The sequence below is a fragment of the Macrotis lagotis genome, chromosome X (genome assembly GCF_037893015.1).
Source record: "Macrotis lagotis isolate mMagLag1 chromosome X, bilby.v1.9.chrom.fasta, whole genome shotgun sequence".
NCBI lineage: Eukaryota > Metazoa > Chordata > Mammalia > Peramelemorphia > Peramelidae > Macrotis > Macrotis lagotis.
In genome coordinates, this window is record NC_133666.1 from 495,848,633 (window position 1) to 495,872,389 (window position 23,757).

The following is a 23,757-nucleotide window of genomic DNA, read 5'->3' on the forward strand; positions in this document are numbered from 1 at the left end:
AATAAGGTAATAGAATCAAAGATTAGCAATCCACAGTATCTTTGAGAAAAGCTCTTTTAAGAACTACCATATATCCCCACGTATACAGTGAACCTTAATTTTGGGGCCAGAAATATGAAAAAAAAAGTTTCTTCCTCCTGCAGCCAATCTCTGATTGTTTCTCAATTGGAGGAGGACCAAACAGGTTCAGCAGCACCATTTCCATTCACTTTTGCAAACTGGATCATTTTGAACTTGAATTCAGCACTGAATGAATATCTTTTCTGAGTCATTTCTAGGCAGAACATAGCAAAATGTAATCTAATATACAGGAAGCAAATGCAAGACAATGGGTACAAAGACAAGTGCAAAAAAAGAGGAAAATGTGAGTAAAAAAGTCTACAACCACTATATAAACTGCTCCCGTTTTCAGACCTAAAATTTTTCGAAAAACGGTGAGTCTTGTACATGGGGAAATATAGTAGTTGTTAAAAAAGGGTCTTGCTGCAGGCTCTTTAATGAACCTTTTCTAACATAGAATTCATAACTTATTTTCCCTTCAGACAGCTAGCTGAAAGCAGATGAGCATACACTTGAGGAGTGAGGAGTTTTGGCTTAGACATTCATTGATATGGATAGTAATTAACTGAGATTGTACCAGGAGGGGGAAGCTCTGGTTAACAAGAAGCAGGTGGAAAGAATTCTGGATTCAAAGAAAGGAGATCTGTGTTCAAATCCTCCCTCTGTCAATTATCACCTATGAATTTGGGAATGCCTTTTGACTTCAGGGTCACTCAGTTTCTTCATCTGTAAAATATCAGAGGGTGCAGCATTAGACAAGATGATCTATATGGTCTCTTGTAGGTGCAGATTCTTATTTTTATGAGATGTGGTGTGAAGGTAGGAAGGAAGGAAGGAAGGAAGGAAGGAAGGAAGGAAGGAAGGAAGGAAGGAAGGAAGGAAGGAAGGAAGGGAGGAAGGGAGGAAGGGAGGGAGGGAAGGAGGAAGAGACATGTTTATGACATGCCTATTCTTTGCCAGACACTATGTTAAACACTAGAGATATTCTCACATTTGAACCTCACAACAATCCTTCAAGGTAAGAGTTATCATTATCACCATTAAAAATTTAAAAATCTGTGGACATTGAGGCAGACAGAGATTAAGTGTATGAGGCCAGATGTGATACAAGGTCTAGAACTCTAGAACTCTATGCAGTGTGCCACCTAGCAACCTAGAGAAGCAGAAGAGAGGGAGAAGACAATCAGAAGGGAAAAGATTTAAATTAAAGTTAAATATTACCTATGCTTACATTTCCTTCTATCAGCATTGATTATTTCTCAATATTATGAATTTTGCCTAGGCCCAACATCTATTCTATTTATTTTATTTTCTTATTTTAAATATTTGCTCATATTGCAAATTTATGATGATGGTGTGGAAGAAACTGTGAAAGAAGCTCATGGGATAACAATAAACCTATACTGTCCACTCCTTTATTTATTTTCAGGAAAATATCTGCATTTCTTAGAAATAGATAAAGAATGGACAGATCATTTCAAACAATTTTCTCAGTTTCTGAAAATAAAGTTTTATTCTTAATAGCTGCCCCTTTTCTTCTGACATATGTAATGGCTACAATCCAGGGTATTCTTAGAGCATGCTCATATTGGCTTGCTAGAGTCAATTGTTAAACTTTAAGGATGAACATTTATGCCTCAAAAAAAATCATCAGACATTATGAAAGAGGACTAGATTTATTGTTTTGTTCTTGGTCTAGACTTAAGATAATGATAGAAAGAATTTTAATAATGCAGAGATTATCACTGTGCATTTATTTACCAGCAAAAATCTGCTAACCAAACTGGATAGTTATTCCTGATACAATTGCAACCTATTATTGGAGTTATAAACATGAGTGCAGGAAGGGAAGCAGTAATAATAGTGTAAAACAGAAGTGTCAGATATGTGGCCCACAACACTCCCTAGTACAGCTCAAGTCAGATTAAAATCTAGTTCTTATCTGATTTTAATGCATGAAGTATTAATAAAAGAAGAAATGTACAAACATGTAGTTTTCTAAGTTAATATGCAGCCCATGGGATACTTATGTATGGTTTAGTGGCTCTGTTTCTATTTGACACTGGTAGGATAAAGGAAGGAGCAAGGGATACTATACTGAGAAATTAGAGTTCTATTCCTGGCCCTGTCATTTACTCACTGCATGATCCTGGACAAATCACTTCAACTCTCTGAGTCTTTGTCTCCTCCTGTGTAAAATGAGTGGGTTGGATTAGATCATCTCTTAGGTCCTTTTCAGTTCCAACATTCTATGAGTCTCTTTGATAACCTTTCCTTCAAGCAACATTATTAAATAAAAACAATATCAACAAAAAACAATAACTGTTAACACTGATGTAGTGTTTTAAGGTTTTGAAGTGCTTTACATATATTATCTAATTCAATTAAAAGCCAGCTCTGTGTAATATAGAATACTAGGTATTGGAGAAGATGCAAAGATAATATGGTCCTGGCATTTTTGAAAGCATCTGTGCAATGAAAGCCAAACACAAGAAAATCCAATTCGACCTCATTGAAGTGATACTGAGACTGAGAAAAGAATGCACATTTAGGACATGGGTAAAAAAGAAATAGGAGCTAAAATAATTGAGGATTCTGGAGGTGGGGAGAAGGAAAGAGAAGATTCAAGGGAGAGAACAGTCATTTTTGTTTCCCAGGCCCTGTGATGATTTATGTTTTATTGTAAACCTAAATGTCGAGAGTCAAACAGATTATATCAGAATAAAAAAAAAACAAAGTGTTTAAAAAAATGAAAGCGATGGAGAGATTCTGCAACTGCAGTTCTGAGAGAGTATATGTAATGGATGTTGTAAGAAGAACACTTCTTTTCTATAGAAATACTTCTCTCTTGACACAAAAAGAGAGAAGAAAAACAGTTTTTAGTAGCCTGTATGACAAGACATAATGCCCTATCATGTCTATTAAGATCTAAGAGGTAATATGGAAACATTGGCATTTAATAGAAACAGATTCCAGGTCAGCTGGTATTTTAAAAATAGTTCTCTTCTTGTTTGAAAAAGAATGCAACTTGGAGAGTAATACATCAACCTCACAGATCGCCTTAAAAATTTCTACCAGCCTGGAAAATTTCCACCACACTTACCAGAGGCAAGACATTCAGTATCTGATGGCAATTAACATTAAGGCTATGGGTTTTATTTGGTAATATTAGAACCTTGATTGTAGTCTCAGTTCTTTTAAACAGACCTCATTGTAAGAGGACTCTCGTTCTGCAGGCCTATGTCAATATACATGTCTGGAATATATTATTATGCTATAATTGTGTCCATAGATATGTTTCTCACCTATGTAAACCAGTAAATTATTCATAGTGAAACCGCCAGTCACATTTTTTACCTCTTCTAACATAGTAACATATCATAGGCTCAAGAGTTGTGTAAATATAAATTACCTGGAGCTTGAGGACATTGTCAGCAAGTCAAGTTGATTGTCCCTTGTTACAAAGGACAGGACCAAGACTTGTGAAAGATGGAAGGAGGATAAATAATACTTCCTTCAGCTTCAATTCACTTCAGCAGTTTCTAAAGTAAATTATAGTTATTTGTGTACATTGTTCATCCCTATTCTAGAATGTAAGCTACTGGAAGACAAGTTTTCTTTCTTCTGCTTTGTATTCTAGTACCTAGGACCATGTCTGATGTTTGATGAATTGAATCAAACTGAAACTCAAAGTATCTTTATTTGTTCTAAGCATTAATTCTGACTTCTTCCATTCACCCTTTTCTCAGAATGGCTAAAAAAAGTAAAATTAACTGACTTGAATAAATATCCCTTACCTATTAAGTCAAAGGTAAACTATATTTAGCAAGGACAGCCCTTCATTCTTCACCCTCCTCACTCAGGTATCTTTCAGTGAAACTCAGAGCTTCCCCAACTTGCCTATAAGTGTCTTCTTGGTACTTCCTCTCCAATCTCATTTCTGAATTACCTATTTCTAAAGGTTAAAGGACAGGACTTCTGGCCTCACAGTACAAAGTGTCTCCTAATAATAGTTAACATTACTTATTGTTTACAAATTTTACATAAATTTCATTGTTTACAAATTGTATTTGTGATTTATTGCTTACAAAATTTACATAAATTTTCTCAGACACAATAAATCTGTAAAATAGGCAGGACAATTTTTAACATCCCCATTTTACTGAGTCATGGTGATTTTTATAAATTTAAAAATCCATGATAGAGATGAAATACAAACACAAATCACTAGATTCAATTTTCTGTCCTCAATGCCACAATCCCCTCCTTCTCTTCTTAGAAAACTTATATATAGGGTCCGTTTTAGAACTGAATCTTACTTCCTTTCTTTTCCCCTTCATATCTCTTGTTGGAGACTTAAGAGTACTGAAATTTCTGAACATTGAAAGACAGAAGGGAAGAAGAATATATAGTAAGTAAGAAGTCTGGGTAACCCACAATTTTGATAATTAGCACCTAACTAATTGAGCTCTGGCTGTACATCAAGTAGAATTTTGTAAGGCACTGTCTCTCTACTCTCTCCTTCCCCTTAGTTTTGCTCCTCTATTTTAATGTTGTTTCTCATTAAAGCAAGTTTTAGTGTGAAAACAAAGCTTGCCTCTCTTTCTGTCTTGAAATGTTTATTGATATTTTAAAGGAATATTATACTTGGAATCTGTCCGAAGGTTTGTAAATATAGTAAAGTGTTTTACTATCATTTATCCATATTTATATCTTATCTGTCTGTCAAATTTAGATTGTGAGTATGCTAACCAGTGACTATCTCATTCTATTTTGTTGTTGGAAATATTTAGAGAATTGTTATTTCTTATTGGTCTACCATGTAACATGGCAATGTTTTTCATTTTGTATTTAAGTTTAAAATTTTTTAAAATTTATAAAAGAAATAACATCATAACATATTATATTATACACATAGATTTCAGCCAAGTCTTGTATTATATCCTTTAGATAATATGGAAAGATATAGCTCTCACTATGAATAATTTACTGGTATACATAGGTGAGAAACATCTATGGACACAATTATAGCATAATAAACAGTTATATAGATAAGAACTGAACACAAAGATGAATGGTTAATGCGAGGCCTTCAAAGTTGAAGACGGTTTCTAAAAGATATGATCCAGGATCAGTCATTGGTTCTGTGTTGATCAACATTTCTTTTCACTTTCTTTGATAAACTAGGGAGCATGCTTTTACAATTTGAACATGTTAAAGATTCTAAGAGATAAAGAATAAAGTGAAAATAAAGGTAAAAACTTCTTAACAGACTAGACTGAATTTAATAAGATGAAAAATAAATGTAAAGCCTTACATGAATAAAAAACAACTTCCTAAGTACAAGATATCTATACAATGACAATGCAATACATATTATGCAAGGTCACCTATAAGTGATGGAGGAAGAAAGACAAAATCTAAACAGTTCCGGCATACAGGGAGCTTGCATTCAGTTGGATAGAGTCAAAATTATACAAAAACATATATGTATATATATATATATATATATATATATATATATATATATATATATATATATATAATATATAAAGTTTAGAAGAGATATGGGAGGTATAAGAAAAGGCATCTTATAGCAAATGGTTCCTAAGATAGGAGGCACCAGAAATGAGATTTGAAGGAAGCCCAGGAAACTCAAAGAATTTGAAGTCTGAGATGCATAAGAATGAGATTGAATGAAGAGGGATCAGATAAATTTTTTTACCTTAACAAATGGAACCTCTAAGTTATAAGCAAAAGGGAAAGAAGAACTGGAAGTTTGTTGGCCATCATACTTACTTAGATTATTTGAGTTAAGAACCAAGTTCTGCAGCCTCCAAGGTTCTCTGATGACTTGGATGGATAATCAACATGGGTGAAAAAAGATATTGGGATATTAATGGAATTCAGATTAAAATATGAATTGATAGAATGGAATGACAGTAGAAACAAAAACAAAACAACAAATTGACAACAAAGCTAACAATATCATAGGTTGCATAAAGGTGGAGCACTGTGCCCAGAATAAGAGAAATGATATATTTCGGTACTTTGTCGTGGTTAGATCACATCTAAAGCATAATTCTTGGTACACATTTGAGAAAGTAAAGATGATTGAAAGATGAAGTTAATAAAGAAAAGTATGCTCAAAATTATGACCAAGACTGAAGCAATGCCAAACAAAGATCTAGTTATTTTATTATATAGATTAAAAGTAAATGTATACATACACGAATAATATGTGCATCTTATATGTGTATACCTATCTCTCTATCATCCTAGATACAGAGAAAAAAGGGGGAAAGGGAGAAGGTTTAAGAGAAAGAGAGGAGATGACAGTTATCATTTTTCTAATGAAGATCTGTCACTGTGGTGAAGGAATTATACTTGTTCTCTTTTGGTCCAGAGGGTCAGATGTAAGAACAATAGTTGTAAATTGGACAGAGACAAAGTTACTTCTTTAGGTTAAGAAAAACTTCATAACAATTACAGTTTTGCTAAAGTGATATGCAATTAAATAGAAGTAATTGGGCTCCCTTACCCCTCACCCCCACTCACTAGATATCTCCAAAAGTATGTTCAATGGCCCTTTTGGGTATATTGGAGAGAAGATTCTTGATCAGATTTAATTCAGAATAGGTGGCCTCTGAGATCCTTCTCATCTATGAAAATCTGTCACTGCTAATCTCTAAGAGCTTCAAGACTCAGCTCCTATCCTGCCTTTGCAAGAGGTCTTTCCTGGTCCTTTCTCCCCCCATATATATTTTGCATGTTATTTCCCCTATTAGAATGTCTGCCCCTTGGGGGCAGGGACCATCTTAACACAATGCCTAGAACCTAGTATACCCTTTTTAATGCATGCTGCCAACTGAACTTCCTGTTGATACCTTTCTTCTAAACTCTATCTTCTCATCTCTGCAAATTTTAAAAAAGGTAAATCTACTTCAGAAACATATTGACTCTTGGGCTAATTCAGCCTTTTACTTGAGTCAGTCCAAGTCTAATTTTACTAAGTATGCAAGGGCTCTATCCAATATAGGCATGTCTGTCTTATAAGAAGTGAGGTTAGAGAACATCAGTTCACCTTGCTTCCCTGATGCTTGTTCTTTTCAGAAACTAGCAAATAACTTGACATTTGTTGATTCATTAAAATACAAAATACAAATCAATCTTAATGACTTTTGAGGTTGTCAGAATTCTCAGAATATGAAGTGAGACATAGTTATCCCTTACTTCATTATCAACAACCTCATTCAGATTTAACCTGTCACCTAGAGTGGCAATATCACATATTCCAAATCCTAATATTTCTAGACATCTGTGTGGTTTATTGAATAATCTTTTTTTTTTTAACTCAAATGCCTTGGTATGACATATGTTCAACCATTGCCTACAGGTTTGTATATATATGCCACAGTTGTTATCCAGGAAAAAAAGCATGTAAACACTTTGTTATATTTACAAGTGCTTGGACAGATTCCAAATATAATATTCCTTTAAATTTTTTTAAACTCTCCAAAAGATAGGTAAGCATTGTTTACATAGTATAACTTGCTTTAATAAGAAGCAACATTAAAATAAAGGATCAAAACTAAGGATGGGGGGGAATTGAAGAAAAAGTCTTAAGATATAACTTCAGAGTTGAATTAGTTTAAGATATTTTATCAAAAAGGAAGCAACACAGCAGAGATGAAGGAGTGTGAATCCTAGTTTAGCCACTTACTAGTTGTGTAACCTGAGATAAGACACCTATCCACTCAGATCCAAAGCTTCCTCATGTATAAATTGAGTCGATTGGACTGGATAATCTCTAAGGTCCCATCCAGCTGTGACATTCTGTCATAGAGCTGTTCTCTAGACCATTAGGCTGATTTGGAATTTAATGTGACATTGATACCATCGTCTGTCTTTCTGAATGACATTCTGGTTTCTTCATTGGTTTTTCTATTTTTTCAACTCATGGCTGTTGTGTTGCCCATGTATCAGAATTTGGTGACAGCTTCTAGTGATGTATTGATGGCTTCTTGAACTACTTTATCAGCATCACCTATGAGTCACACTCAGTATTAAATGGCAAGGCAGGCTCACCAATAATGAAGTCCTAGACTTCCCCCAAACCACCAGCATAAGGCAGATGCTTGTTGCAAACGTATGTGTGAAGGATGGGCGACAGCTCATATTAAAACCCAACTTCAAGTCATTTACCACAGTCCTGGGATTCTATGGAACAATGGCAGCAGAAATAGTCACAGAGACAGAGAATGTCATTATTTTTTTCTAAGCATAGGTGTCAAATAGTCTGTGAAAACCACAACAGTAGCCTTATGTAGATAAGGTGGCTAGTGTAATAAAAGACTGCAGGTACAGGATCCATACAGCTTTATTCACACACATGAGGAATAAATACTACTGTTCACAGATGTCTCACCTTCTAATAACACACAGGCATATATATGTGACATTAAAAACAGAGTAAAATTTCAAGGGGATATCAAGTGAGTCTGAGAAACAAAAAGAGGATTCATTGATTTAAACCATTTCTCTCATTATGCAGAAAGAGGTTGGGAAAAGAAAAAACAAGAGAACAGCTTTAATCATTTAATATCAATACCATATACAACTGAGAGATTTGGATTCCTGCAAGGACAAGAGTTTTGAAGAAAGGATTCATAATAGCTGACAATAGTCTATTTTAATGGATTCCCATATGTTAAATAAAATTGCTTTATTTTTTTAACAAAGATTTAAAAGATAATTACAGTGGTTTTCATTAATAAGCTCAAACACATTTTATTGCAGTGAGCATATCTTACTATGCTATCTCATTGAAGGAATAGGAAAATATCACAATTTACTGCAATAAGGTAATTATTATAATAAGATAAATGTTAACTTTTTAATGAAAACCACTGTATTTGAGTAATTACCCTTCTGAGGAGAGCGCCATATATGATTTCTTTGCAATTATTAAGATTAATTCACTTTTTTAGCTGGAACAGACCAAAATACCAAGCCAAATGATCATTCTTATAAGAACATTTCTGAATGTCCTGGAAATTTAAGGAAAAAAAGCAGTGGGTTTAAATCATGTTTCAGCTCCTATTTTATTAAGTTGCAGGCTATTGAGTTCCTAGTTTCAGTTTAATACAAATAAAAGCAACCAAACTGCCTAGGAAAAATAGATGTGATTAAAAATAGGAATGTCTGTCCACTGACCATCAACTACAGTGTGGCAAAAGTGATGATTTAATTATAACTTTCTTTGTTCTAAAATCCACTAGCTTGCTATAAATAGCTCATTATATTAGCATCCCCAAAGCATAAATAGATGTGTAATAGCACTATACCTTCAACATTTCTCTGAGTTCTGAACGCCTCCAGAATTCTATTTAAGGAATATTGTAGATATATCAGCAGAATGTGAAAAGCAGCTCAGTAATGAAACAGCAAAACAGAACTCAAGTAGTACCTGGAGAGCATAATAACTTTCACCTCAAGAAAGTTCAGGTTTGCATCTGCTTACCTTACCACACCCATTTCCTAATCTGAGATTTGAGGGGTCTTTCAAATACAAAATACTCTCTAAAACAATATGCTCTCTCTCCCTCCTTTCCCCTGTCCCTTCTTCAGTCTCCCATGCAGACACTTTACTCTTGTTTTTAGCCAGGAGAGGGAGCTTGAGGGGAAAAGGGGAGGAGGGGGGATTTAATTCTGCTCTGGAGATTTGAGCACCTCTGTATTGGACAGAGGAGGTTGGCTCAGTGTGGAGGTTCCAGAGAACTGGGAAATCCCAAGAACCCTTCCCTCATTCAAGCTTGGAGCTCTGGGTCTCACAAACAGGAGTCTGCAAGGAATATATGAACTGCTTGTTAACGTGTTAACATGCTAACATGTGAGCTGTTTGCCCAATTCTGACTTGACTCTGGCTTTCTCCACTTGTTAGAATTGTAGCTCAAGAAAATGCAAGGGAAGAACGATTTATAAACTATAAATGACTGTGCTCTCCTGAGCTCTTTCATATTGCAAAAAGAGCAAGAAAAGTAGCTCATCTTTTATCTTGGGAGTCTGTTCAGATTTTCAGGGCTCTCTGCCAATTAGAATTTAACAATGCCATCAATTATCTTAATCTATTAACAAGGTAAATTTTTGCCCTCTTCTTTTCTCATTGGCTTCCTGACAGGATTATAGTCTCAGTTCTCAATTGAAGCAAGATAGACCCTTCCCAGCATGGAGAGCTAAGTTATTTGTTGAGCACAATTGAGTGAAAATAAAGGAGCTGAGATAACAGGGTAGTTATCCCTGAGAGTAAGATTTGTATTTTCCTTGTGATCTTTACATAATCTGAGAGTGTTGCCAATGACAGATAACGAAATGGAAATAGACTCTAGGTCTACACTTTCCTTGGATAGGCAAGTAGAAATGATCTCATGGCTTAAAGAAGGTCAAAGGAGCATACAGCTAGAGCTAGATAGACTTTAGAGACCTTCTATTCAAACTCCCTCATTTAATGAAGAGGAAACTGAGACTGGGATAAGTCAAGTGACTTGCTTAAGGTCACAGAGGTAGTAAGGAGACAAATATAAGAATTAATATAGGAATTATGTATATGAAATATAATGTAGGCTAGCATGCCATATGATATGATGACATGGCATAATATGATGATATATGATGGCATGATATTATGCAATATGATATTATATAATACCATACCATATCATGATATGAGATTATATAATATAATACAGCATATTGTATATTATATAATATTATGTCATGTTATTATATTCTATCATATTTTATATCATATATTAATTATATTATAATAATATTAAAACCTAATTTCTCTGGCTCCAGAATCAGTATTAATCAGTGTATTCTGGGGTTTCCCTCAGAATCTGAAAAGGTGTTTTTGATTTGGCCATGGAAGACTATTTGCTGAGCTTTCTCTGTCTCTGTGAATACAACCATTATCAGAAATAATGATAATGTAATGACCCTGTTTACCTTAGATCACTATTTACCTGTATTCAAAATGTCTATAAAATATTAACTCATTATTTATACAAAACAATACTTTTTTTAAGCATCAGATAAGTGGTCTAATGGATAAGTCTAACTTTAAATATAGCCTCAGATACTAACTTTGTGACCCTATTATATCTATACATACCTAACCTATGTTTGATTTGGTTTTGTCAGCTCTAAAATAAGAATAATAATAGCACGCACTTTCCCAGGGTTGTTGCAAGGAAGAATGGAGATAATATTTGTAAAGCACTTTGCAAACCTAAAATTACAATATCAATGCTTTATTATGAGTAACTAATTTCTTTTCCTAGACTGATAATGTCCTATTAAGTGTACACATAAATTCTATATCAATACAAATAATTTTACATTTTTTAAATTGTGTATAGAATTGTTTCTTTGTCACAGCAAGGGTGTGTTCCCCAGGCATTTGACTGGATTAAACAAAGCCCTAGAAAACGCAGTGCAGGGGACACTCCTTCCCTGGCTGTGGGAAATGGTCTCAGTGACCCTCTGGTTCTCTTTATTCACTAAATCTTCTAATTTTATGATTAATTCTAGGAAAAAAATAAATGAAGAGCTAATGCTTCCATTAACTTGTTAAAAAACTCCATTTCATTTATCACTGGGGTAAAAAGGGAAGCCCTCTCATATTTGACTGTAATGTGTACATTTTCTAACATTACATGCAAAGCATCTATTGGGAAATAATTCTCTACTTGACATTAAAGCCTGTTAGACCTCACATGCTTAGGAGGGTCAAGGCAGGTCAATTATTGGTCATTTCTGAGAACTACCCTCTCATGTGCTGCTGGAAGTGTCACTAGAGATTTACTCTGATCATATAGCGCCAATATCCAGGCATAGAGAAACTCCATCCTTTGGATAAAGCATAAAAATAAAGTGCCAAGCACTTAGGGACATGAAAGATCTTATGACAATTTGAGTTGATCCCATTGTCCTAGAGAAATTTCTGCCTTGGGAAGGGCTTTTTTGGCCTATGTCTTAGGTATTTTGTTGGGATGGCGCTATCAGCTGGTTTTATTTGTCTGTGCCATTTGTATCTACCTTAGTACCTACCTGTTCCATTGCTGAGTGGTACAGAGTTCAGTGTTTATTTATATTCACATACATATTTTTCTCTTGACCACTCCTGTGAGTTCAGTGATAAAGAGAGTTCCTGGAAGAAACTCCCAATAACAAAGCATATCAGAACCTTCTCTGCAACATACATTTTTGGGGAGTTCATGGAACATGAAGAAGAAAAGTGACTTTCCTCAGATCACACAAGCAGTAAGTTTTAGAGGTGGAATAGGTCTTCCTTAGCTCTATATCCAAGAGGTGTTTATGTCTGTCTCTGTCTCTTGTATTTGCATGTATATACATATGTTTCCATAAACTGTTTTTTATTGACTACATATTAACAAAATTTTCTGTTTCTTGATGTATACAGAAGAAAAAGGAAAAAAAGACATCTTTTAATCACACACACACACACACACACACATTTTCCTGTTTAGAGGTCAACCTTATATAATATCATAAGAATAGAAGGGAGCTTAGAGATAATATGGCTAACTTGTCTCAGAGATAATATGGCTAACTTGTCTCATTTTTAAGATGAAACTGAATTAGTGGTAAGGCTGAACCTAGGAATTCTATTTTTTCCATTTTTTTCCATGGACATGTAAAAATAATATCAAAAGCTATTATAATAAACTTAGAAGATTATAGGAAATCAGTTATGAAAATTATTTTTAAAACCAATAATGTTCAGGAGCAGAATAAAAAATAAACTCTCAAAAAATCAAGAGAATTTTTCTAAAACAATAACAAAATCCAGAAGGAAATTTAAAAAAGGAAATCCTATTCAAAATAATTGCTAGATCCATAAAATGTCTAGACATCAATCTACCAATGCACATTCAGTACTTCTTAGCTTAAAATTGCAAAAGGTTCCTTAAATGAAGAATGAATGAAATATACTTATTAAATTTTATGTGCTAAGCACTAGGAATAAAAACAGAAAAATAATATAGTTTCTTCTCAGATATTACACAGTCTCATTGAAAGAGACCAACACAAAAAGAATAGCTAAAAAGGTGTTTTTGACTAGGCCATGTTAAGATAATAAAAATGAAAATATTATCAAAATTAATGTATACATTCATTGCAGTATCAATATATTACAAAAGATATAATTTACAGAGTTGGAGAGATAATACTAAATTTATTTGTAGGAAGGAAAAATATATAGGACATCAAGAAAAATAATGATAAAAATTTCAAGATGAAAGGGTAATAGTACTACTACATCACAGACTATATTACAGAGCAGTATTCATCAAACTTATTTGGTACCGGTTTAAAAAAACAGGAAAAAAAGTTTGTTCTTCACATTTTTGAAGAAGACCATGACATCAAGGAGTTGGTGCCATGGCAAGCATGTGAATTGGATTTGAGTGGGGGGAGGAGGGGGCTGTGCCAAGTTACCAGCCTCACTTTCTCCTCCAGAATCATATGAGTCCAGTGAATGGATATGAATCAGGATGACTAAAGATGGGCCTTGGATGTGAGACAATCAGAGTTAGGTGACTTGCACAAGGCCATAGAGCTAGTAAGTGGCAATTGTCTGAGACTGGATTCAAACTCCTGTCCTCTTGACTCCAAGGCCAGTGAACTGATACCTACTAGCTCATCCCATTCCTGATGTTATGGGTCTTCTTCAAAAATGAAGACAAACATTATCATTAAAAATATATAAGGAGATAAGTGGAACATACTAGAAAAAGGAATAAAAATAATTGAGCTCAATGAACCAGCTAATGGCAAACCCCCTAAACATGAATTTTCTAGGAAAGAATTACAGATTTGACCAGAATTGCTAAAAGAAACTTTAAAGTATTTTTGGTGAAATTAAGTTTAGATCATCTTATTCGATATACTGCAATTAATTCCAAATGGGTATGTGACCTCTATATTAAAACTTTTTTTTTTTAACCATTAAAAGCTTAGAATAAAAACAGACAGATACCTTTCACAGCTACATGGAAGAAATAAGTTCCTAAGAAAACAAGGAATGGAGAACATAACAAAAGATAAAGTAAAAAATGTGACCAGGCAAAGATTTTCTTTTTTTGCATAAATATATGATCTGATTGAGAAAAACTAGTTAAAAGAAATGTATAATCCATATGGTCAAATGATATGAGGAAATGGTTATATGTAGGAATGCTGCAAATCACTATAATAAAAGAATTGTAACTAAACAATTCTAAGACTTGACCTCACACCCAGCAAATTGGCAGATGACAAAGTTGATATTGGAGAGGTTGAGAAAGATTCTTATAAATTCATCTTTCTTGGAACAATTAATTGTTAGAAAGATTTTGTAAAAACAAATTTGATATTATGCAAAGAAAGTAAAGGTAATAAAATGTTTAACCTTATTGACTTTTAGAGTCAACTTCTGGGATATAACCAAAATAAAAACAAAAAACAACTAGAATCGAGTTAGATACTCATCATTTATATATATAAATAAATATAGTAAACTAAATATAGTAATAAATATAGGGAAAGGCTAAACAAATTCTGTCACATGAATACTGTGTTTTAAGAAATAATGTGATGGATATAAAGAAATGTAGAAAGATATATGAACTAATACAAAATGAAGTAAACCAAAAATGGAAAACCATATATACAGTGACTCCAACAATAGAAAGAGAAACTATAAAAAGATGATTGAAATTAAATGTCATACAGTTTTGGGCTATCTGTGATGGAAAATACCATCTGTATCCAGAGAAAGAATTGTGGAGTTTAAACAAAGACTAAAGACTATTACCTTCCATTTGAAGAAAAAAAAAGTTATCTTATTATGTAATTTTGCCATCTCTTATACTTTATTTTTCTTCCTTAAGGATATGAATTCTCTTTCATCACATTCAATTTGGATCAATGTATACTATGGAAACAATGTATAGACTAGCAAATTGCCTTCTGGGGGGTGGGAGGAGGGAAGCAAGATTAGGGGAAAAATTATAAAACTCAAAATAAAAAAAATCTTTGCGAAAAAAATTAAATGTGATGAAATAAAAAAGATATATTTCCCTTCCTTGTAGGAGAGGGGAAATAATGGTATGGTGTAAAACACCATAGAAGACGTCAGACTAGGAGGAGCTAGGTGGGGCAGTGGATGAGAGCACCAGCCCAGGAGTCAGGAGGACCTTAGTTCAAATCCAGCTTCAGATACTTAACAATTACTTAGCTGTATGACCTTAGACAAGTCATTTAATCCCATTGCCTAGCAAAAAACAAACAAAAAAGACTTCAGACTTTTTTGTGGTTTTTTTGAACTGTACATTCCTCCTTTTTTTATGTCCTTTGTTAAATGAAATAACTTTCTGTGATGGACTGGAACGAAAATTACATTAGGAAATATAAGTGATATAAAATTTTAAAAAATATCACTCAAATTTAATTTTGAAATCATATATTTTAAACTCAGAATGAGTCTTATGATGAATACTAAAAACAATTTTATAAGGTTTTAGCCTGTGATATAGAACTAAAAAAAAGAATCCAAGAGTAATGAGATCACTTAAAGTTTGATGTTGTAATAATAATGAATGATAATAAGAAACCAGAAGTAGTCAATATTTATTTTTCTTCCATTTTCTCTAATAAAAAGAATGATTTTTGAGAAAAATAAAAAGGCAAGTAGAATAAAATCATTAACATGGAGTTGAAATCTAAGATAAATGAAACAATAATGAGAGCAATGACTTGTCCTCAATGGGTTTAAGTCACCAGTCCCATAAAAGTTTCACTCAAACTATAAGGGGAAAAAGAACAGATAATTATTGCTTTGCTGTTGATTTTTTCTAGGATGTTAGCATTTTATAGTATTTATTTTTCCCCAATTACATATCATGAATGCTCTAGTATTCTTTTTGTTTGTTTGTTTGTTTTAGGCTTTTGCAAGGCAAAAGGGGTTAAGTGGTTTGCCCAAGGCCCCACAGCTAGGTAATTATTAAGTGTCTGAGACCAGATTTGAACCCAGGTACTCCTGACTCCAGGGCTGGTGCTTTATCCACTAAGCCACCTAGCCACCCTTAGTATTCTTTTTTATAAGATTTTGAAACATACATTTTTCTCCTTCATTCCTTTCCTTTGCCTCTTCTGAAAATGGTAGGCAACTTTATATAGTTTATACGTGGACTATCATGCAAAACATTTTCATATTAATCTCAATTTAGAAGGAAAAACATCAAAAGGAAAATGTAATCATGAGAAAACTAAAGTAATTGAAGAAAAACATTTCAATCTGCATTCAGAGTCCATCAGTTCTTTATTTGGATATGGATAAATTTTCTTTAGTGAGTCTTTTGTACTTGGATCATTGCATTGTTAAGAAGAATTAAATCATTCATATTTGATTATTACATAATGTTGTTGAAACTGCTAATTCTTTTTCTAGTTCTCACTTCACTCAGCATCACTTCATGAATGTCAAGTTTTTCTGAAATATACCTTAACATCATTTTTTTGCACAATTGTATTCCATTATGTTCATATACCACAGCTGATTTAGCTATTCCCCAGTTGATGGGGAATTCATCCTGAATTTCCAACATTTTTCCACCATGAAAAGAGCTGCTGTAAATATTTTTGCCTATGTTGATCCTTTTCCCTTTTTGAAAATTTCTTTGGAATACAAATAGAATTGCAGGATCAAAGTATATGCAAAATTTTATTGTCCTTTGGACACATTGCTCTCCAGAATGGATGGATTAGTTCACAATGCCACCAAATAGTACTAATTTTCCCATCTGCTCTCCAACTTTTCATATTTCTTTTTTGTCATATTAACCAATCTGATAGGTATGAGGTGGTATCTTAGAGTTGTTTTAATTTGCATTTCTCTCATCAAAAGTATTTTGGAATACTTCTTTATATACTTATAGATGGTTTTGATTTCTTCATTTTAAAATTGCCTGTTCTTATCATTTGATCATTTATCAATTGGAGAATGATTGTATTTTCATAAATTTGACTTATTTCTCTATATATTTGAAAAATGAAGCCTTTATCAAAAACACTCTGTAAAAATTGTTTCATAGCTCTCTGTTTTCCTTCTAATCTTGGTGGCATTGTTTTTGTTTGTACAAAAACCTTTAATTAAATATATTTAAAAAAATCTGTTTTTCATTTCATAATGTTTTCTATCTTTTGTTTGGTCAAGGTAGACTCACTAATTGCTCTTTTAATTTGCTCAAGGTGTCACCCTTTATTTCTAAATCTTGTATCCTTTTTGACCTTATCTTAGTACATGATGAGAGATGTTGGTCTATACCTAATTTTTGACCTATTGTTTTCTGGTTTTCCCAGCAGCTTTTGTTAGATATGAATTTTTATCCCCCAAATTGAGGTCTTTGGTTTATCAAAAACTAGGTTTATCAAAAACTAGGTTCCTGTGATCATTTATTACTGTGTCTTATGTATCTAATCTTTTCCACTTATTTTATCACTCTATTTCTTAGTCAGTTACTGCTTCATAATATAGTTCTAGACCTGGTAATGTTAGTCTACCTTGTTTATTTTTGTTTTTTGTTTTTCCATTATTTTCTTTGATATTTTAAACCTTTTATTCTTCTAGATAAATTTTATTAGTTTTTCCTAACTATCAAATAATTTTTGGTAGTTCATTTGGCATGGCACTGAATAAATAAATTAGAAAATATTGATGTTTTTATTATATTGACTCAGTCTAACCATAAGCAATTAATATTTTTTCCAAATTTTTTACAATCTGACTTTATTTGTGTGATAACTGTTTTGTAATTGCGATCATATAGTTCCTGGATTGTCTTGGTAGATAAACTGCAAGTGTTTTTTTTATTTTTTTAACAGCTATTCTAAATGGAATTTCTCTTTCTGTTTCTTTCTGCTGGGTTTTGTTGGTCATTTAAAGAAAGTTAATGATTTATGTGGGTTTAACTTTTATTCCTGCAACTTTGCTAAAGTTGCCAATTATTTCAGTTAATTTTTTAGTTGATTCTCTAGAGTTCTCTAAGTGTACCATTCTATCATCTGCAAAGAATGGTAGCTTTATTTCCTCATTGCCTATTCTAATTCCTTTGATTTCTTTTTCTTCTCTAATTGTATTGTTAAATTTCTAGTACTAAATTGAATTGTAGTGGTAATAACAGCCACCCTTGCTCCACCCTTGATTTTATTGGGAAGGCTTCTAACTAATCTCCATTACAGATAATGCTTACTTATCCCTTTAAGGAATGCTCTATTTATTCCTACATCCTCTAGTATTTTTAACAGAAATGAGTACTGTATTTTGTCAACAGCTTTTTCAGCATCTATTGAGATAATCATGCTATTTCTCTGAGCCTTCTTATTGCTATAGTTGATATGTTGATACTTTTCCTAATATTGAACCAACCCTGCATTCCTGGAATAAATCCAACCTGGTCATAGTGCAATAATACTATAATCTCTTTCTAGTATTTTGCATTAATATACATTAGGGAAATGTGTCTATAATTTTCTTCCTTGGTTTTGGCTCTTCCTGGTTTAGCTATCAGCACCATATTTGTATGATTAAAGGAGTTTGGTAAGACTCCTACACCTATTTTCCCAAATAGTTTATATAATATTGGAATTATTCTATAAATGTTTGGTAGAATTCACTCATAAACCCATCTAGTCTGGGATTTTTTTTCCAAGGAATTCATTAATGACTTTTTCAATTTATTTATGTAAGATGGGATGATTTAGGCATTCTATTTCATGATCTGTTAATCTAGGCAATTTATATTTTCATACATATTCAATAATTTCACTGATTGTTAGATTTGTTGGTTTATAATTGGGCAAAATATTTCCTAATGATTGCTTTAATTTCTTCATTGGGAGTGATTTTACCCTTTTTGTTTTTTTATTCTGAATATTTGGTTTTTTCTTTCCTTTTTAAAAATCAAATTAATCATTTTTTTATCTCTCTTGTTAGTTTTTTCAAAGAACCAGCTTCTAAATTTATTTATTAGCTCAATAGTTTTATTTTTACTATCAACCTTATTAATCTCAGTATTGTTTTTTCAGGATTTCCAATTTGGTGTTCAGTTAGGGATCTGTAATTTATTCCTTTTCAAGTCTTTTTAGTTGTATGCCCAATTCATTGAATTGTTCTTTTTCCATTTTGTTCTTTTTTGAGGGGAGGAGGGGTTTGGCATTTCCATTTTGTTCTTGTAAGGATTTAAAGAAATAAGTAATAATTTGGCTGCATCCCATAAATTTGGGTTAGTGTAGTCTCTTTTTTGCCACTCTCTATTGAATTTTTTGATTGCTTCTATGATTTGCTTTTAAACACACTTATTCTTTAAGAATAGATTGTTTGATCCAAGTAATTTTTGATCAATCTCTCTACTGTACTTTATTACATTATTCTTAAGTTTTATGATCTAAAAAAATAATTATAGTTCTGTTTTTTTAACCATTGATTTTGAGGTTTTTATGCTCATAATGGGTCAATTTTTGCGTATGTGCCATGTGCTGCTGAGTAAAAGGGTATATTCCTTTCTGTTCCCACTCAGTTTTCTTCAAATGTCTCTCATATCTAATTTTTTAATATTTATTTACCTTTTTAACTTCTTTCTTGTTTATTTTTTAGTTGGATATATCGAGTTTTGAGAGGGGGATAGTTGAAGTCTGCCACTAGTATAATTTTTCTTTTTCTTCCTGTGGCTCACTAAACTTTAAATGCATTTACTAGGTACATATATGTTTAGTATTGACATTGCTTTATTGTTTATGGTACTCTGTATCAAGATGTAGTTTCCTCATAACCTTTTTATAATTAGGTCTATTCTTGCTTTTATTTTGACTGAGGGCAGAATTGCTACCTGTGCTTTTTTTTAACTTCAGCTGAAACAAAATAGATTCACTTTCAATCCCTTACCTTTTTCCTCTGTACATTTCTCTCTGCTTCAAGTATATTTCCTATAAACAATATATTGTAGGATTCTGGTTTTTGATCCACTCTTTATCTGTTTACATTTTATGAGAGAGCATAGCATTCACAATTATGATTACTACCTATGCATTTCTCTCCATCTTATTCTTTCTCCTGTTTGTCCTTTCTCTCCTTTTACTCTTTCACTCCTCACCAGGAAGTTTTATTTCTTTGTACAATCTCCCCTGACCTATCCTCCATTGTTTCAGTCCCCATGCCATTCCACCCCATGCATATTTAATCTCTTCCCTTTCTACTTCCCTGTGTGGTAAAGTGGATTTTTATATTAAACCATTATGTATATTTCTCCCTTTTTGAGCCAAAATCGATGAGAGTAAAGTTCAAGAGAGGCTCATCTACCCTGCTATCTTTGCCTTCACTGTAATTGTCTTTTCCCACCCCTTCATGTGAAATAATTAACTTTATTGTATCTTTCCCTTCTATCTGTATCTATTGTACTCCTGTTTCCCACTCCTTAATTTTTTTGTCATATTCTTGCATTCACTTTATACCCTTACCCTCTATCTATGTATATTCCTTCTAGCAATATATTAGTGGTGATATAATTTTTAAATAATTACAAGTAGCATCTTTACATGTAGGGATGTAAATAATTTAGTTCTACTGAATTTCTTATGTTTTCTTTTCCCTTTTTACTTGCTCATGCTTCTCCTGGATCTTTATATTAGAGGCTAAATTTTTGATTTAGATTTGGTTTTCTCCTTATCAAAACTCAAAATCAATTTATTTCATTAAATAACTTTTTTTACCTTGATGTATTATGCTTAGTTTTGCTGGGCAAGTCATAACAATAATTTTCTATGGCCATAGTAACTTTCTACGGTATTGCTCATTTTTTTCTTTTCTCTTTCTTTTAAATTTGAATTCTGTCAGACTGTTGGCAGAACCAAGACAGTGGTATGAAGTTAGCATGATCCTGGATCCTTGATTATAGTTCCAGTGCCTTTGCCTTAAAGTTATAGCTGCCAAGTCCTGTGTTATCCTGATTGTGCCTCCTCAATATTTGAACTGTTTCTCTCTGACTGCTTGTAGTATTTTCCTTGACCTGATAGTTCTAAAATTTGACAATACTCTCCCTTGGAATTTTTATTTTGATATCTCTTTTGTAGAGTGATCAATGAATTCTTTGTCCTTTGGTCCCAGCACATTTGGGCAGTTTTTCTTGATAATTTCTTGAAAGATCCTTTCCAGGTTTTCCTTTTGATAATGGCTTTTAGGTAGTCAAAAAATTCTGATATTGTCTCTAATGATTTATATCCCTCATCAGTTGTTTCTTCTATATGATATTTAACATTTTCTTCTATTTTTTTATTCTTTTGAACTTTGATGGATCCTTGATGTCTCATAGAGTCATTAGCTTCCACTTGTCCAATGTTAACTTTCAAAGAGTTGTTTTTCTCCATTAATTTATATGCTTTCTTTTCCTTTTGGTCAATTTACTCTTTAAGGGGTTGTTTTCCTAAGTAGATTTTTTGTATCTCCTTATTCATTTAGCAAATTAAACTTTTTAATCATGTGTTTTATTTTTCCAGTTTTTCTTCTGTTTCTTTTAATATAATTTTTAAGCTCCTTTTTTAGCTCTTTCATGAGTTCTTTCTGGACTTGAAACCATTTAGGTTTTTGATCATTCGTATTTTGACATTGTTTTCTTCTTTGGAGTTTGCATCTTGGTCTTCCCTGTCACAATAGTAACTTTCTATGGTCATAGTAACTTTTTATAGTATTGATCATTTTTTTTCTTTTCCCTTTCTTTTAAATTTGAATTCTGCCAGATTTCTGGGGCAGAGCCAAGATGGTGGCATGAAGTTAGCATGATCCTGGAGCTTTTCCTAACACAACAATAAATGAAGCCTCTACACTGATCACATCAAAAAAAATAGCAAAACAAATTCTCAACTGTAGACATCAGGGAGGATCTTCAGTGAAAGTCTGTCTCTTCTGGGTTAGGGAGAAATAGAGTCCAGCTAGTCAGGAATGAGGCAAAGTCAGCAAGCAGTTAGACAGCAGCCCAGGTCTTGACTCTGCTAGATAGCAGCCCAAGGTGGGGGGATGTGGGTAGGGGAGGGGGTTGGAAAGGGAGGGTAGTGGGAAAAAATGTGTAACTTATGAATATGCAGGTTAATGAATGTTGAAAGACTTCAATGATATATAGTTGGAAAAATAAAAATAAAGAATCCAAAAAAAATGTGACCTCTGTTTCTCGGGCAGAAAGGGCATTGTCTCAGGTTTCTTTTGTCAGTAACTATAGGACCTGGCTGCTTATTTGGTGATATGCTTCTCTGTCCTTGGGGTTCACATGTCTGGTGCTGTGCTGGTAGGCTCAGTTTGGGAATTAACTACGTAGTGCTTAACTGGGAGTTCTAGTGATTATGTCTGGCATGCTTTGAGGCATGGTAGCATGGAAGGGTGATTCTGCATTTTCCTACACCTTCACTGAAGCAGAATGCTCTGGCCACTAGAGGATGCATGTTTGTCCTCTGGTTATGCCAAAGCACAAGGTGCTTCTTGGATCTGGAGTCTACCATTTTTTTCTAGCTATGTTAAGGTAGGTGGGGGGGTGGGGTCCTGGTATTGACATTTGCCTGTTACATCATGCCACTCTTGTTAGGATGCCTACTATGATGGACTGAACTCCGCTCCTTCCCTTTTACCAGAGTGAGCCAGACCTTTCCCTCAGTTCCTTCAAGCTTCCTGAACTAAGAGATTGCTTTACCTCATCCCCTTGCTAATTCTACTGTTGCAGGATTTGTACTGGGGTGCTATTTTATGACTGTATGGAGGTAAATTTGGGAGGATCACAGAAACTTACTACTTACTTCACCATCTTGCCTCCAAGAAGTGGAAAGTCTGATGCTAGTATTTTAATAAAAGAGGTTGGAGTCACTGTTGAACACCAAAGATCAGTGTTGGTGATTTTTAAAAGATATAGGGAAAGGGTTATCTACAGAATTGGGCAGAAACAAATGTACAGATTTTTTAAAGTGAGGAGAATATTTGAATCTGTGAGTCAAAACCTTAATTTTTATTTCTGACAAAATTCTAGAATACACATTATGTCAACTAGGTAGCACAGTGGGTAAAGTGCAGAGCCTGTAGTCAAAAATACCTGAGTTCAAATTTGGCTTCAGATATTTACTATCTGTGTGACCCTGAAGTCATTTAACCTGTCTGCCTCAGGTTCCTCATCTATAAAGTGGGGATAATAATAATATTTACCTCCCAGAATTATGAAGATCAAATGAAATAAAAATTGTATAGCACTTAGCACAGTATTAAAACATAATATATGTTATATATGAATGCTAATTATCATCATCATTATTAAAGGAGAATTTCTGAATGCATACACAAGGATGAGTTTGATTGATTGACCATCACCCATATTGCCCTTTAAAAAATTTGAGAAGATGCACAAATAATCTCAAGCAGGGGTTTTAGAGGAATTGCAAAAAGTGCTTGTAACTGGGATGGTGTTGCCTATCCCTTTGGATTGGTCAAGGAAATTAAGTAATACCCAGAGGCCATCTATAAGCAATCTAACCAGTTTGGAATTGGAATCTTTAGAGAGTTTAGAGCAAACTTGCTACTGGAGAGGAAAATGCCTAGAGAAAGAA